This window comes from Dendrobates tinctorius, unplaced genomic scaffold, assembly GCF_039654945.1.
Source record: "Dendrobates tinctorius isolate UK_male_01 unplaced genomic scaffold, ASM3965494v1 ptg000097l, whole genome shotgun sequence".
NCBI lineage: Eukaryota > Metazoa > Chordata > Amphibia > Anura > Dendrobatidae > Dendrobates > Dendrobates tinctorius.
Window position 1 is genome coordinate 22,766,945 of NW_027361765.1, and position 14,510 is coordinate 22,781,454.

General features: G+C 44.6%; 1 protein-coding gene across 1 annotated transcript in view; it reads left to right on the top strand.

Moving 5' to 3' along the window:
• The window catches only part of MYO1E (myosin IE), a 274,229-nt gene that overhangs the window by 45,880 nt on the left and 213,839 nt on the right, over positions 1 to 14,510 (top strand). The gene's annotated exons all lie outside the window — the stretch shown is intronic.

Consider the following 14,510-nt stretch of genomic DNA (forward strand, 5'->3'; position numbering starts at 1 on the left):
GCAGTACATTCGGCAGCTGGAGGGCAGGTTGGCAGCTCTCGAGAGCTCCACCTCAGCTGCAAATGCTACAATGGCCGCTGCCCAGGCAGTCTCGGAGGCTGTCTCGCGTGTGTCCACGTCCACGCCTGCGCCGACAATATCCCGCCTCCCACTGCCCGATAAATTTTCTGGTGACAGCGCCACCTGCAGGGGTTTCGTGAGCCAGTGCTCTATCCACCTCGAGTTACTGGCCGCGCGATTCCTTACAGAGCGGGCTAAGGCGGGGTTTATCGTCTCCCTCCTGTCGGGCAAGGTGTTAGAATGGGCCACGCCACTGTGGGAGCGTGATGACCCTGTGGTTCTGAGCGCTGCTCAGTTTCTAATGTCCCTGAAGCAGGTCTTTTTGGGACCACGAGTCACTCATGACACCTCTCTCCAGCTATTAGCATTAACACAGGGGTCCCTCTCGGTCAGCCATTATGCCGTCCTTTTCTGGACATTGGCTTCCGAGCTGGAGTGGCCTGATAAGACACTCGTCCCTGTGTCCTGGAGGGGTTTAGTGGAGCATGTCAAAGATGCTTTAGCTACCAGGGAGGTTCCCGTAACTCTGGAGGAGCTGACTGCTATCTCCACCCGCATTGATCTCCGTTATACTGAGCGCGGGCTCGAGCGAGCTCAATCCAGACAGAAGGTTAGGTTGGCCCCTACCTTCTCTGAACCTCTTGAACCCATGGAGGTGTCTCGCACCGGTCCCAAGTCGAGCCTGGCGCGACACTCCGCACGCTGTTACCGGTGTTGACGGTTTGGTCACCCGGCTAGCAGGTGCCCGCAGAGCTCGAAAAAACGATTACGTACCATGGTAGTAGGTTGGGGTCTACCTGATATGAAACCCTTTTCCCCAAACCGGTATTCTGAGGGACGTTGGATAGCGGTGCTTCCACCTGGGAGGTAGAGGTCACGGTGGACTCCGGGGCAGAAGGAAACTTCATGTCCTCGTCCTTCGCCCAAAAGCACGCTATTCCGCTGGTACTACTGCCCCATCCCATGACCATCAGGGTGGTTAACGGTGCGTCTTTACCATCTCAGGTTACCCACCAGACAGCACCCCTTGGGCTCTCAATCTCACCATCTCACCACGAGACGTTGTCCCTGTTCATTTTGCCAGATGGCATTGACCAGGTGCTTCTCGGAGTTCCGTGGCTCCGTTGCCATTCCCCTCATATAGATTGGTCTTCGGGGAGTATACTGGGTTGAAGCAAGGACTGTGAGGGAAGGTGCATGAGGGGCAGTGTTCAAGTAGCCTCCACGGAGGTGCCCGCGGATCTTTCCGTGCTTCCTAGACACTACCGGCAGTACGCGGACGTCTTCGCCAAAAAATCAGCAGAGACGCTTCCGCCGCACTGTCCTTACGATTGTCCGATAGACCTACTGCCAGGTGCGGAACCTTCTAGAGGCCGCGTGTATCCTCTATCTCTCCCAGAGACAGAGGCCATGTCACAATATATCCAGGAGAACCTGGCAAGAGGGTTTATCAGAAAATTGGTGTCGCCATCTGGTGCAGGGTTCTTCTTCGTGCAGAAGAAGAGTGGAGAGTTGCACCCCTGCATTGACTACAAAGGTCTCAACACCATTACAGTAAAAAAAAATACCCTCTTCCTTTGATCTCTGAGTTATTTGACAGGTTGCGAGGGGCCCAGATCTTTACGAAATTGGATCTGCGGGGGGGGGCGTACAACCTGATCCGCATACGCGAAGGAGACGAGTGGAAGACAGCCTTTAATACCAGGGATGGCCACTATGAGTATCTCGTCATGCCCTTCAGCCTCTGTAAAGTGCCTGCTGTCTTCCAAGACTTCGTAAATGACGTCTTTTGCGATATGCTCTCCACCTCGGTGGTGGTCTATCTGGATGACATCCTCATCTTTTCTCCAGATTTGGCCACTCACCGGAGAGAAGTCTGCAAGGTCTTCGACCGTTTGCGGGCAAATTCTCTCTTCGCCAAGCTGGAGAAGTGCCAATTTGAGCAGGAGTCCTTGCCGTTCCTGGGCTATATCATCTTGACCCAGGGGTTGGCTATGGATCCTGCCAAACTGCAGGCGGTAATGGACTGGCAGGAGCCACATTCTCTTAAAACGGTGCAGCACTTTTTGGGGTTCGTTAATTACTACCTTCAGTTCATTCCCCACTTCTCCACACTGGTAGCTCCTTTGGTGGCCCTCACCAAAAAGGGAGCTAATCCCAAGGTTTGGTCAGAATAGGTCTCCATGGCTTTCTCGTCGCTGAAAACTCATTTTGCTGGCGCTCCTATCCTACGCCATCCCGATGTGGATAAACCTTTTATCCTAGAGGTGGATGCCTCATCCATCGGTGCACGAACAGTCCTTTTCCAGGAGAAAAACTACTCCATCGGGGACAGGGAGTTGCTGGCAATGAAATTGGCCTTTTCCGAGTGGAGACATCTCCTGGATGGAGCTCGGTTCCACTGACCAAAAAAACTTGGTTTACTTACAAACGGCTCAGCACTTGAACTCTCATCAAGCTAGGTGGTCGCTCTTCTTCTCCCGTTTCCGCTTCACCTTGCACTATCTGTACGGTGAGAAGAACGTCTGTGCTGATGCTCTCTCTCGCTCGGTGGTCTCAGCGGAGGAGGCTGAGCCTCGGCTAATCGTCCCCACTGAGAGTCTGAGGACCTTGGCCCCGATTGCCCTCAGTGCCGCCGGGCAAGACCTTTGTCCCTCCTGACCTGCGGCCAGAGGTTCTCGCGTGGGCACACGTGTCCAGGGTGGGTGGTCACTTTGGCAATAAGCGGATCACAAAACTCCTGGCAAGGTCTTATTGGTGGCCGCACATGGCTCGAGACACAAAAGAATATATTCAGGCATGCGTTTCGTGTGCTCAGAACAGGTCCTCTAGGCAGAGGCCGGCTGGGTTACTGTATCCCCTGACAGTGGCAGACAGACCCTGGGAGATGGTTGGAATGGACTTTGTGGTTGGCCTGCCCAAGTCCGGTGGCAGCACGGTCATCTGGGTGGTCACCGATCATTTTTCTAAAATGGTGCATCTGGTGCCACTCACGCGGCTGCCTTCCGCTCGAGGTCTCGCCGCACTGTTCATAAAGCATGTATTTCGTTTGCACTGTATGCCGGACAAAATAGTCAGTGACCGAGGTCCCCAATTTGCGTCTCGGTTTTGGAGGGAGTTCTGCAGTCTACTCAGTATCGAGCTAAACTTGTCCTCCGCCTATCACCCCGAGACGAACGGGTTGGTTGAGAGAGCCAATCAAACTCTGATCATGTACCTGCGACATTTTGTCTCTGCCAGGCAGGATGACTGGGCATCCTTACTACCGTGGGCTGAATTTATTCTTAATTACGGCCAGCATCCGCGCGTCCCCGTCCCGATGCCAGTGTCTTTCACTGATTCCAGGGTGGCAGACTGCGCAGTGGAGGCTCGCGACATTTGGGATTGCACCCAGGATGCTATTTGAGCCTCTAAAGAGAGATTGAGGGTGTCCGCCGACACACATCGGGCCCCGCTCCATCTTTTGCCCCTGGTGACTTGGTGTGGCTTTCTGCCAGAAATATCAGGCTGCGGGCTGAGTCCACCAAGTTCGCGCCGCAATACATTGGTCCCTTCAAAGTCCTCGAGCGGATTAGCTCAGTGGTCTATTGTCTGGCTCTTCCACCACACTTGGCCATCTCTGACGTCTTCCAAGTGTCCCTTCTCAAGCCTGTTCACATGTCCCGGTTTTCTGAGTCATCTGCCGGGACATCAGACTTGTCTTCGGACGAGTTTGAGGTCAACGCTATTGTGGGACGCAGGATAGTGCGTGGCAAAAATTTTATTTGGTGGATTGGAAGGGTCAGGGTCCAGAGGCCCGAACCTGGGAACCAGTGGAGAATATCCACGCCCCGCTCCTTATCGCTACATTTGAGCGTAGTGAGGCTAAGAGGAGAGGGGGCCCTAGGAGGGGGGGTAATGTTAAGTGTCGGGTTCCTGCAGCTGCACAGCAGGGATCCAGAGCCTCACATTCTGCGGTCTCCCATTCTTCATTGACCACAGAGGAGTTTGCTCAGCAGCCTCGTCGTTCCCGACGCTCTGCTCAGACCAGCTCTGTGGGTCTGGTGGCTGCTGCCCCCTCTGGGCCAGCAATAGCAACACAGGCTGCTCAGAAGCAAGCCGTTCCAGAGGCTAAGTCCTTCCGTCGCTCCACTGAGCATGCTCACGAGACGATCTCTCATTGGAGATCGGGAGTGACATGCACATGTCCTTCTCCAGATCTGATTGGTCCATCTCAGGGATCTGGAAGCTTCCAGAAGGTCCTGGCTGTAAAAGGTTTGCATGGCCGCTCGGCCATGCGCTAGTATAGACTCTAGTTGCTACCTGTGTGAATGATGAGGGATGCATGAACCTGCGAATGACTCATTAAGATTCCCCTCCCTCTGATATTACGTGTGTGGATAGGGACTTAGTCATAGAGTCAGCACCATTCAGTGGCACAGTACAGGCCACAGTGCATACCTCCACAGAACTAGCGTCCCACAGTGTGCCCTGTTGTGAGTTCATTCTCTGGTTCACCAGTTGTGAGTTCTACTTCCAGACTCCCTCTGGTGGTAACAGGAGGTAGTGAGGCTGATTTGATCGGTGGAGATCAGACACCTGAGAATGAGGATGACGATTGGACCTCAGGAGGCTCAGATTGGATTTAAGACAGCCGACGTCCTATTCAGTTGCTGGTGATTCCTTCTGCTTGTCAGGTCTTGGTTCTCAGCTCTGTTCCATTCAGCTCAAGCTAAGTTCTCTGCTAATGTTCACACTTGATTTTGTTGTTGTATTCAGTTTTTTGTGTGGTCAGCCAGCCCCAGCTTGGGCTGTGCTGAATTTCCACTCTTATTTATCTGTATTTGCCAATTTTCTTTTTGTCCCTTATTAGATTGGCCTCTTTTTGCTCTGTCTCAGAATATTTTGGAGTGCTGATATAGTGGGAGAAGTCTAGTGACTTCAGGGTTAATTTTGCTATCAGAAGTGTTGGACATTATTTTGAAGGGTTTTGGGCAGATTGCAGACAGTGTCTTTCCTTTCCTATCCTCTCTAGTTAGTTTGGGCCCCATCGTTTGCTCAGCCTATTTTCCTACCTGTGTTTGTGTTTTCATCTTGTTTCACCGTCAATACATGTGTGGGGGCTGTCTATTCCTTTGGGGTCTGCTCTGGGGCAGTTAGTTTTCCCTTTTCTTGCTTTAGGCTTATTTAGTCCTCCGGCCGTGATGAGGTGTCTAGGTTCATCGTAGGCATGCTCCACGGCTGCTGCTAGTTGTGTGGTAGGATCAGGGATCTGCAATCTGCATAGTTGCCAACCTCTCTGGTTTTTCTGGGCTTAGCACATTTAGGTTTTTTCCTCCTCGTTGACCCATTCATAACAGTGCCCCCTCCTGGGCATTGTCGTATAGCGGCTGTGTCAGTCGCCACGCTGCAGTCAGCAGCACTTGTCGGCGTTCGCGTTAGCGACGCCGCACACATCGTAGGTCTAGACGGACACTGACACTGTGTCTTGGGCCCTAGTCCTGTGACCATTTACCGTGTGTGCATTCCACTGAGACCTGTGAGTCCAACAAGCTCGGTATTTAAGTTTATTGCTTTGGCGCCTCTGTGAATCAACAGAATACGCCCAGCGCACACCGGGTGACGTTCAACCCGCATGTGATATACCGCCATATTGCGTGTCCGCCATTTCCTATCAGCAGTGTAACACCTTCTGCACGGTGGACTCTGAGTGGCAAACGCACTTATTATTATTTATTAGTTAGTGCGTTCCGCCGTCACTAACATTATACTAGCTAGCGCCAGGGTCTAGCTAGTATTGGCGGACCTGCAGCAGCTACGGCAGTACATTCGGCAGCTGGAGGGCAGGTTGGCAGCTCTCGAGAGCTCCACCTCAGCTGCAAATGCTACAATGGCCGCTGCCCAGGCAGTCTCGGAGGCTGTCTCGCGTGTGTCCAGGTCCACGCCTACAATATCCCGCCTCCCGTTGCCCGATAAATTTTCTGGTGACAGTGCCACCTGCAGGGGTTTCGTGAGCCAGTGCTCTATCCACCTCGAGTTACTGGCCGCGCGATTCCCTACAGAGCGGGCTAAGGTGGGGTTTATCGTCTCCCTCCTGTCGGGCAAGGCGTTAGAATGGGCCACGCCACTGTGGGAGTGTGATGACCCCGTGGTGCACCTTCTGCACGGTGGACCCCGGGCGGCGATCGCACTTATTATTTATTATTTAGTGCGTTCCGCCGTCCCTAACATTATGCAATTATCTATCTATATTTCTGTCTTTCAATCCATTGGTCAATCTATCTAGTAAGAAAGAAAGAAAGAAAGAAAGAAAGAAAGAAAGAAAGAAATAACGAACGAGAGAAAGAAAATGACAGCAGCACAGACCTGAGGTCCACTATATAAAATACACTAGTGGCCAAAATTGTGGATACAGTTGAAGTTTTTAATAATTTTCGAGGATTCTGGAAATTTCGTCGATCTTACTTGCTTGATTACGTAATTATATTTATAGCCCAAGCACGCCATCTGTTAGTAAAGATATCAGGAGACTTGTTTTTGATATTTTGTTGGTAGTTTTTATAATTTTGACAAGAAATACTGGACTTCATTCTCTGTGAATAAAATTCTTAAATTTTTAGTTATATGCTAACTTTTCTTTATGTCCCCATTAAATTAAAAATAGTGTTTTAAAGCTACAGTCGTCACTTGATCCTTTCAGTATAGGTCCTACAGGATTTAATTTCTTTACAAACTACTGAGAATTTTTATTTCTTGTATTTTAATATTTAAATTTAATTTTTTAACTGAATAATTATGTCTAGTTTGAGCTCACAAACTCCTGAATGATTTTTTTTTTTCAGATTTTACTAATGCCAGCCACAAAGAGGTCTGATTGGTCTCCAAAAAAGAGCGTTACGGCTATTGTTTGGAGGAAGGGGGGGATACAGTTTCAGAGAAATTGCAAGGAAGATGGGTGGTGGAGTCACTACTTCGGGAGTGCAAAAGCTGTGTCACGTTTTGCTGATAGTTGCAGCATCAAAACTAGAGTGGAAGAGGAAGGAAAAAGGCAACAACTCCAAAAACAGACAGAAGAATTGTTAAGTTAGTTAGCCTTGCAAAACAGAAGAACATCAGCCAAGGAACTCAACGAGTTCTTGCATGATGGAGGAGTTTCGGTGTCGGATAGAACAGTACGTCACTGATTACTTGATGCCGGTCTAAAAGCACGAACACCAAGGAAAAAGTCATTCCTAAATCTTAAACAGAGAAGAGAATTTCTTTGGCCAAAGAACATCTTTGCTGGACAACTAAAGATTGAAAGAAAGTATTCTGGAGCGATGAAACGAGAATATCAATTTTTGGTAGTGACAGAGTGCGTTATGTTTGGAGAAGACCAAAGGAAGACTATCTGACAGCTACAGTGAAACATCCTGAGAGTGTTATGATATGGGGCTGTATGTTCTGGCATGGAATTGGAAGAATACAGGGCCTTTAGGGAACTGTAAATGCTTTTAAATATATTCATAATGTCCTTGAACCAAAGCTCATCCCATCAATTTGTGACCTTCGGAAGGAACAGACCGAAATTATTTTTCAACAGGATGGAGCACCATGCCACACTGCAATGTCAAGATTAAAGTGATTGGTTTCTAGTAAGCAACTGAACAACAAACAGGCATTGATTGCAGCTGTTATCAGTTCCTGGTACTATGTTATAACCACAGATAACCTGAGAAGTCTTGTTGAATCTATGCCAGGGAGATTTAAAGCTGTTATCAGTGCTAAGGGATACCCTACACGCTACTAAAGAAAGAACACTTAGGGATAGCATGAATTTAATATACAGTGGGTATGGAAAGAATTCAGACCCCTTTACATTTTTCACTCTTTTTTTCATTGCAGCCATTTGGTATATTCAAAAAAGTTTATTTTTATTCTCATTAATGTACACTCTGCACCCCATCTTGATGGGAAAAAAAGAAATGTCGAAATTTTTGCAAATTTATTAAAAAAGAAAAAACAAAATATCACATGGTCATAAGTTTTCAGACCCTTTGCTCAGACATTCATATTTTAGTCACATGTTGTCCATTTCCTTGTGATCCTCCTTGAGGTGGTTCTAGTCCTTCATTGGAGTCCAGCTGTGTTTAATTAAACTGGTAGGACTTGCTTTGGAAAGGTACGCACCTGTCTATATAAGACCTCACAGCTCACAGTGCATGTCAGACCAAATGAGAATCATGAGGTCAAAGGAATTGGCCAAGAAGCAGCATCATGCTATGGGAGTGTTTTTCAACTGCAGGGAAATGACGACTGGTTGCCATTGAAGGAAACATGAATACGGCCAAGTACAGAGATATCCTGGATGAAAACCTCATCCAGAGTGCTCTGGACCTCAGACTTGGCTGAAGGTTCACCTTCCAACAAAACAATAACCCTAAGCACACAGCTAAAATAACAAAGGACTGACTTCATAACAACTCTGTGACCATTCTTGACTGGCCCAGCCAGAGCCCTGACCTAAACCCAATTGAGCCTATCTGGAGAGAACTGAAAATGGCTGTCCACCAACGTTCACCATCCAACCTGACGGAACTGGAGAGGATCTGCAAGGAAGAATGGCAGAGGATCCCCAAATCCAGGTGTGAAAAACTTGTTGCATCATTCCCAAGAAGACTCATGGCTGTACTAGCTCAAAAGGGTGCTTCTACTCAATACGGAGCAAAGGGTCTGAATACTTATGACCATGTGATATTTCAGTTTTTCTTTTTTAATAAATTTGCAAAAATTTCTACATTTCTGGGTTTTTTTCAGTCAAGATAGGGTGCAGAGTATACATTAATGAGAAAATGAACTTTTTTGAATTTACTAAATGGCTGCAATGAAGCAAAGAGAAAAATTAAAAATGTTAGGGTATGTGCACACGTTGCGGATCCGCAGTGGATTTGGCCCTGCGGATCCGCAGCAGTTTTCCATGGGATGTGCAGTACCATGTTATCTTATGGAAAACAAAAACCACTGTGCACATGCTGTGGAAAACTCCACGTGGAAACGCAGCAGTTTATTTTCTGCAGCATGTCAATTCTTTTTGTGGATTCTGCAGCGTTTTTACACCTATTCCATTCTAGGAATCCACATGTGTAAAAATGCATGCGAAATCCGCAGGTACAGTGCAAGCATTTCGACCTGCGGATTCTGCAGATTCAGCGCCGAAAAATCAGCAAACGAATCTGCAACATGTGCACATACCCTAAAGGGGTCTGAATACTTTCCGTACCCAGTGTATTAAGACGTGATATTTTGATTCGGCCAGTCCACTGTTCTTATAGAAGTAATGAGATATTTTGTATCATGGTAACCTTTTTTCTAACTAGAGGTGTTCTTATCTAGCTTAGGCTACTTGTGGCATTATTGTTATAAACACTTTGTATGATTGCATGCTGAAAACTTAAAAACAATGACAAAAATCTGAAGTGTATACATAATTTTGGCCACGAGTGTATATGGAAGGCAGGCAGTACTCCAAATAAAGTGTACAAAGAAATGGGGGCACTATTACAGTATTGATCCATTTCAAGATTTTGACTCAAGAAAGAACGGGATAAACTAAACTGCATATTGGGATGATGGGATGATGGGATGATTAGCTGCAATGCTGGACTCGACCAGTAGATGTCAGCATATTTTTCAACAGCACAGTAGGTTACAGCAGACACCAGCAATTTTAACTCTTCGCTTGCCAACATAGAGAGAAGTCATAGGAAATTCCATAGAAATAATAGCAGAATGAATGAGAACATTCACAGGGCTGGATCACAAACATAACAATGGAACTAGGGAATACAGATTTTAACTACTTGGGATAAAGTGTAGAATATCAGGGATAATCACGCCTGGTGACATATTTCATCTACATCCGATAGGAATTTGGGTATAACTATTGTTCTAGATGGGGATTATGAGTGAAATATCACCAATACACATGCCCAGGAGCATATTTCATCTACATCCGATAGGAATATGGGTATAGCTATTGTTCTGTATGGGGATTATGGGTGAAATATCACCAATACACATGCCCAGAAGCATATTTCATCTACATCCGATAGGAATTTGGGTATAACTATTGTTCTAGATGGGGATTATGGGTGAAATATCACCAATACCCATGCCCAGGAGCATATTTCATCTACATCCGATAGGAATATGGGTATAGCTATTGTTCTGTATGGGGATTATGGGTGAAATATCACCAATACACATGCCCAGAAGCATATTTCATCTACATCCGATAGGAATTTGGGTATAACTATTGTTCTAGATGGGGATTATGGGTGAAATATCACCAATACCCATGCCCAGGAGCATATTTCATCTACATCCGATAGGAATATGGGTATAGCTATTGTTCTGTATAGGGATTATGGGTGAAATATCACCAATACACATGCCCAGGAGCATATTTCATCTATATCCGATAGGAATTTGGGTATAACTATTGTTCTAGATGGGGATTATGGGTGAAATATCACCAATACACATGCCCAGGAGCATATTTCATCTACATCCGATAGGAATATGGGTATAATGTGTATGTTATATGTGGACATTTGGTGACATATCAGGAATACATATGTGAACAATTTTCCAAAAGAATGAGTTGTGACAGGTTGACCACAGTAATGATAGTTGTTGTCCGCTTGTAGGCCATAAGGACACCCAAGCCAGCAGCATAGGGGTTAATCTATTGGGTGGGGCAATTTGTACTCTGTGCTCTCTTCACTCCCCTGGTAGATATTGCTTGTCTTGTCAGTCTGTCCTGTCTATACCTTTCTCCACCGTGGTTACCTTCCTTTTGTCGTTCCTGCTCCCTGCCTGCCCTTTTGTAAGTGCCCTACAGTCAGGTTGTTTGTTTCCTTACCCCTCTCCCGTCGGCCCCTGCACTTAGCAGCATAGGGACCGCCACCAAGTTGTCGCCCTCTGCCTAGGGAGGAACCGGCAAGTAGGCAGGGACAGAGGTGGGTTTAGTCAGGGCGCACTTCCTTCCCTCTGACAGAATCCACATGTTGAAACATTTCATTAACGTCCGGTAAGAATATGGGTATATTTATTATTCTATATGGAGTTATGGTCAGAATGCCATGGATATAAAGGTCCTGTAACCTATTTGCATCTGACAGGATTACATGTCCATTGACTTCTCCCACCTCTGGGAGATGTGAGCCCTTGCATCATAGCTCTTTGACCCAGTATTCCCACCTCCTTGGATGAGCAGTCTTGCACCATACTTCTTGCTTATACGCCTATATTATTCTCAACACATTGTTCTTTATAGGATGTTAGATCTTTTGGAGGGTTTTATTGGTTACTTTGGTTTGTTGTCACCAATAACTTAATGGAGATATATATCAATTTTTTAAATCAACTTTTAATAAAATAATAGGCTTTATGTTAACCAAAAAACTTTGAAATGGAACATGTATTTTAGTGTATACTAGTCTCTAGGTTAATACCAAGGTCATCATAACAAATACAACAAAATAGCTTTCATAGAACAATAAATTAAACTGCTTATGTTCACATGTCTGATATACAGCAGGACTCGGTATTGCTTCCTAGTCAGTAGGCAAGGCATAAATGACTCTCATGTGCCTGTTTTCCATCCAGTTTCACTCGAATGGGAATGGAAACTTTGATATTGTGAAAGTTAGTAAAAAGGACAGTTACTCTTTAAAAAGTAAGTCCACATTAAAATATAAATTTTTTTAATTTTTAACTATCAAGTTTCTCACCCTAGATAAAATGGCAATAACATTTTGCACTAGTTTCTTTTACATTGTAAACAGATAAAATATTTTGGTGGTCAGCCTATCGGTCCCGCACACTTTTGGTGATACCAATTTTGACACATTACACAGAGAGGATCTGTTTTTCTTCATGGTAAATGTTGCCTGTGCAATAGAAAGACCTGCAAAATGTCCACCCTTCTGAATTGCTGTAGCGGGATGCAAGAGTACGTATTTCCTGCTCTGTTTCCTTTTCTATTATTTTGATCCTTGATGGTCTGTAGGTCTTCATTTTCTCAGTCGCAATTTTTTGTTGCGGTGTTGGTTTGGAGCTGAAATGTGAGTAATTAACTTCCATAATTTTGGTCTGTATCCACCTTCTAACATTATTGCTGTCAAAGCAATGAACATAGTTAATACCATTACATATCACATATGAATTTAGTATGACATGCACTCCACAGTCAAATGAATTATTCTGTTTTGGGCAGTCGGCGCTCACAATCCAGGTCCATTCATGTTCAAAAAACTCCACTGAGGAACATAGGGAGTGGATGCCATAGAGAATTTTTTTAAGAACAGCACAGTGCATGTTGTATTTGGAGATCATAAAGTCCATTATTGTCACCGTTCTAGATTTTAGGTCTGCTAAAGCCAAAAACCAGTGGAAACCTCGTCCGTATAAAGTGAGGTCACTGTTTATTGGAAACAGCAAAATGTCATAGTTTAAAAGTGCTAAGGAATCAGCAAATTTTAAAAAGGATGCGTATCCTCCATTACTAACAGCATTGAAAAAATGTGGAGGAACAGCCAAACAACCACTGGAAATTCCAGATTCCTTAACCAACTGTATTATTGCACTTTCTATTACTTCTCCTTCAAGCCAGGCCTTTGGTTTCAGACATGGTGTCAGACTTTCAATAAGGTCTGCTGCTTCATCCCAAGGCTTTCTATCTATAAAGCTACAAGACTTTCTTGGTGTGCTTTCATACTTTGGAGATTGTAGTTCAATATTCTCATCAATTAATTCTGTACGTGTGAGACTTTCACAGGAAAACGCTGAAACTGGTTGGTTATCAATTAGTTTGTGTGAACTGGCAGACAGGTCTTGAGTATTCTCTACTAACTGCATGACTGTAGGTATCAAGATTGCATGAGATTCATTTGCTACATTCTCATCTAGGTTTTTTTGGTTCAGATTTGGCTGTGATGAGTTTGGCTGACTTGCCATCTCGGAATCTGGTGCAGCCTCTGTTTCATAGTCATAATCTCTCTTTCTTGCCTTTTTACGTCCTGATTTTCCCTCTTTCCGACGTTGTCGTTTCCTCAAAGTGGAAAGATTATAAGTGAAATGATCTGGTATAAAAATTCCACATGCCTTTTGAACTACAATTAAATGGAAACACAGTCCAGAGCTATTACAGGAACATTGAGGTTTCCGTGACAAGCACACTGAATGGACATCATTTTTAAATGGACTCCTAACAACAAACACCTGTAATTGCCCATTTAAAGAAACTAAATTGTTCTCAATGCATAAGTTTGCAATACCTGTCTGTGTCATTCTGTTAGTAGATTCTTTTTTAAGACTGGGAAAATGTGTGGAATTTTTTGATTTCACCTTCGCAACAATTTTCTCAACTGGTATATACAGTATAATGGGAATTGTGTGTACTCATTGGGGACTTTCGCCAATTTATTGAACGTTGCTTTCAAGTGATACATTCCTAGACTATAGTAAGCCCTTTTGAACTCATAAAAATAAAACAATTGTAAATGGAGTAAGCACAATAGAAGGCAGTCCAGAGACAATTCTTTCCATTCTGTTGCATTTTTCAATATTTTGTTCATGCTTTCACTCACATTATTTGTTGACGCTTTATCTTGAAATGCTGCAAACCTCTTAGTATAGAACCTGCTTGCAAATTTGAAAATGTGTTCATGCAAATTATGTTCAAAATATTCTGCGAACGAGTGTGACCACAGTATTTTGAACGCTCCATATTTGTTCCTCCATTCTTCTTCACTTTCAGAATCTTTAAGCTGTTCTACATGATCCTTCAATACCTTTATGTCATCGTTTTTTTCCTCCAGCAGACTTCACCCAATATTCAATATCTCTCAAAATGTGATTTCCACATAACACAAGAGAAATAGATGGTGCCACTTTCTTCACAGCATTAAGAATTCCTTTTTCACGATCACTCACAAATGGAATAGTTTTGATGTCTTTTATATTTAACTGATTTACAAGTTCTCCAATGAAGAGTTCATGGTATTTTTGAAACTTCCTTTCATGAACCATAAAAGCTACTGGAAATATTGGATTTTTCTCCAACATTGTATTTCTCAGGACAAGAGTTGACATGTAGAAATCACCAAGTTTAAAGGTGGTGTCATAGGCAAACATTTGTTCTATTTCGATGTCTTGTATGGCACTTTTTATTAACTCTTTTCCAAAATCCAATAACTCTTTTGACCACGCAAACACGACAAGATCTGGATATATTGTGACATGCCTTACAAAATCTGTTTGTTCTGCCAGCTGTATTGTACTAAAAATTTCATCTTTACCAATTTTTCTTCTGCTATTTTCTGAATAGTGAGCATTCTGTACTTGTTTTAGATTTCTTGGGCGATTTACTGCTGCTCTTCCATCAGCTCCTCCTGCAGATGGCTCACTAAGCAATTTTGAGTATGCGT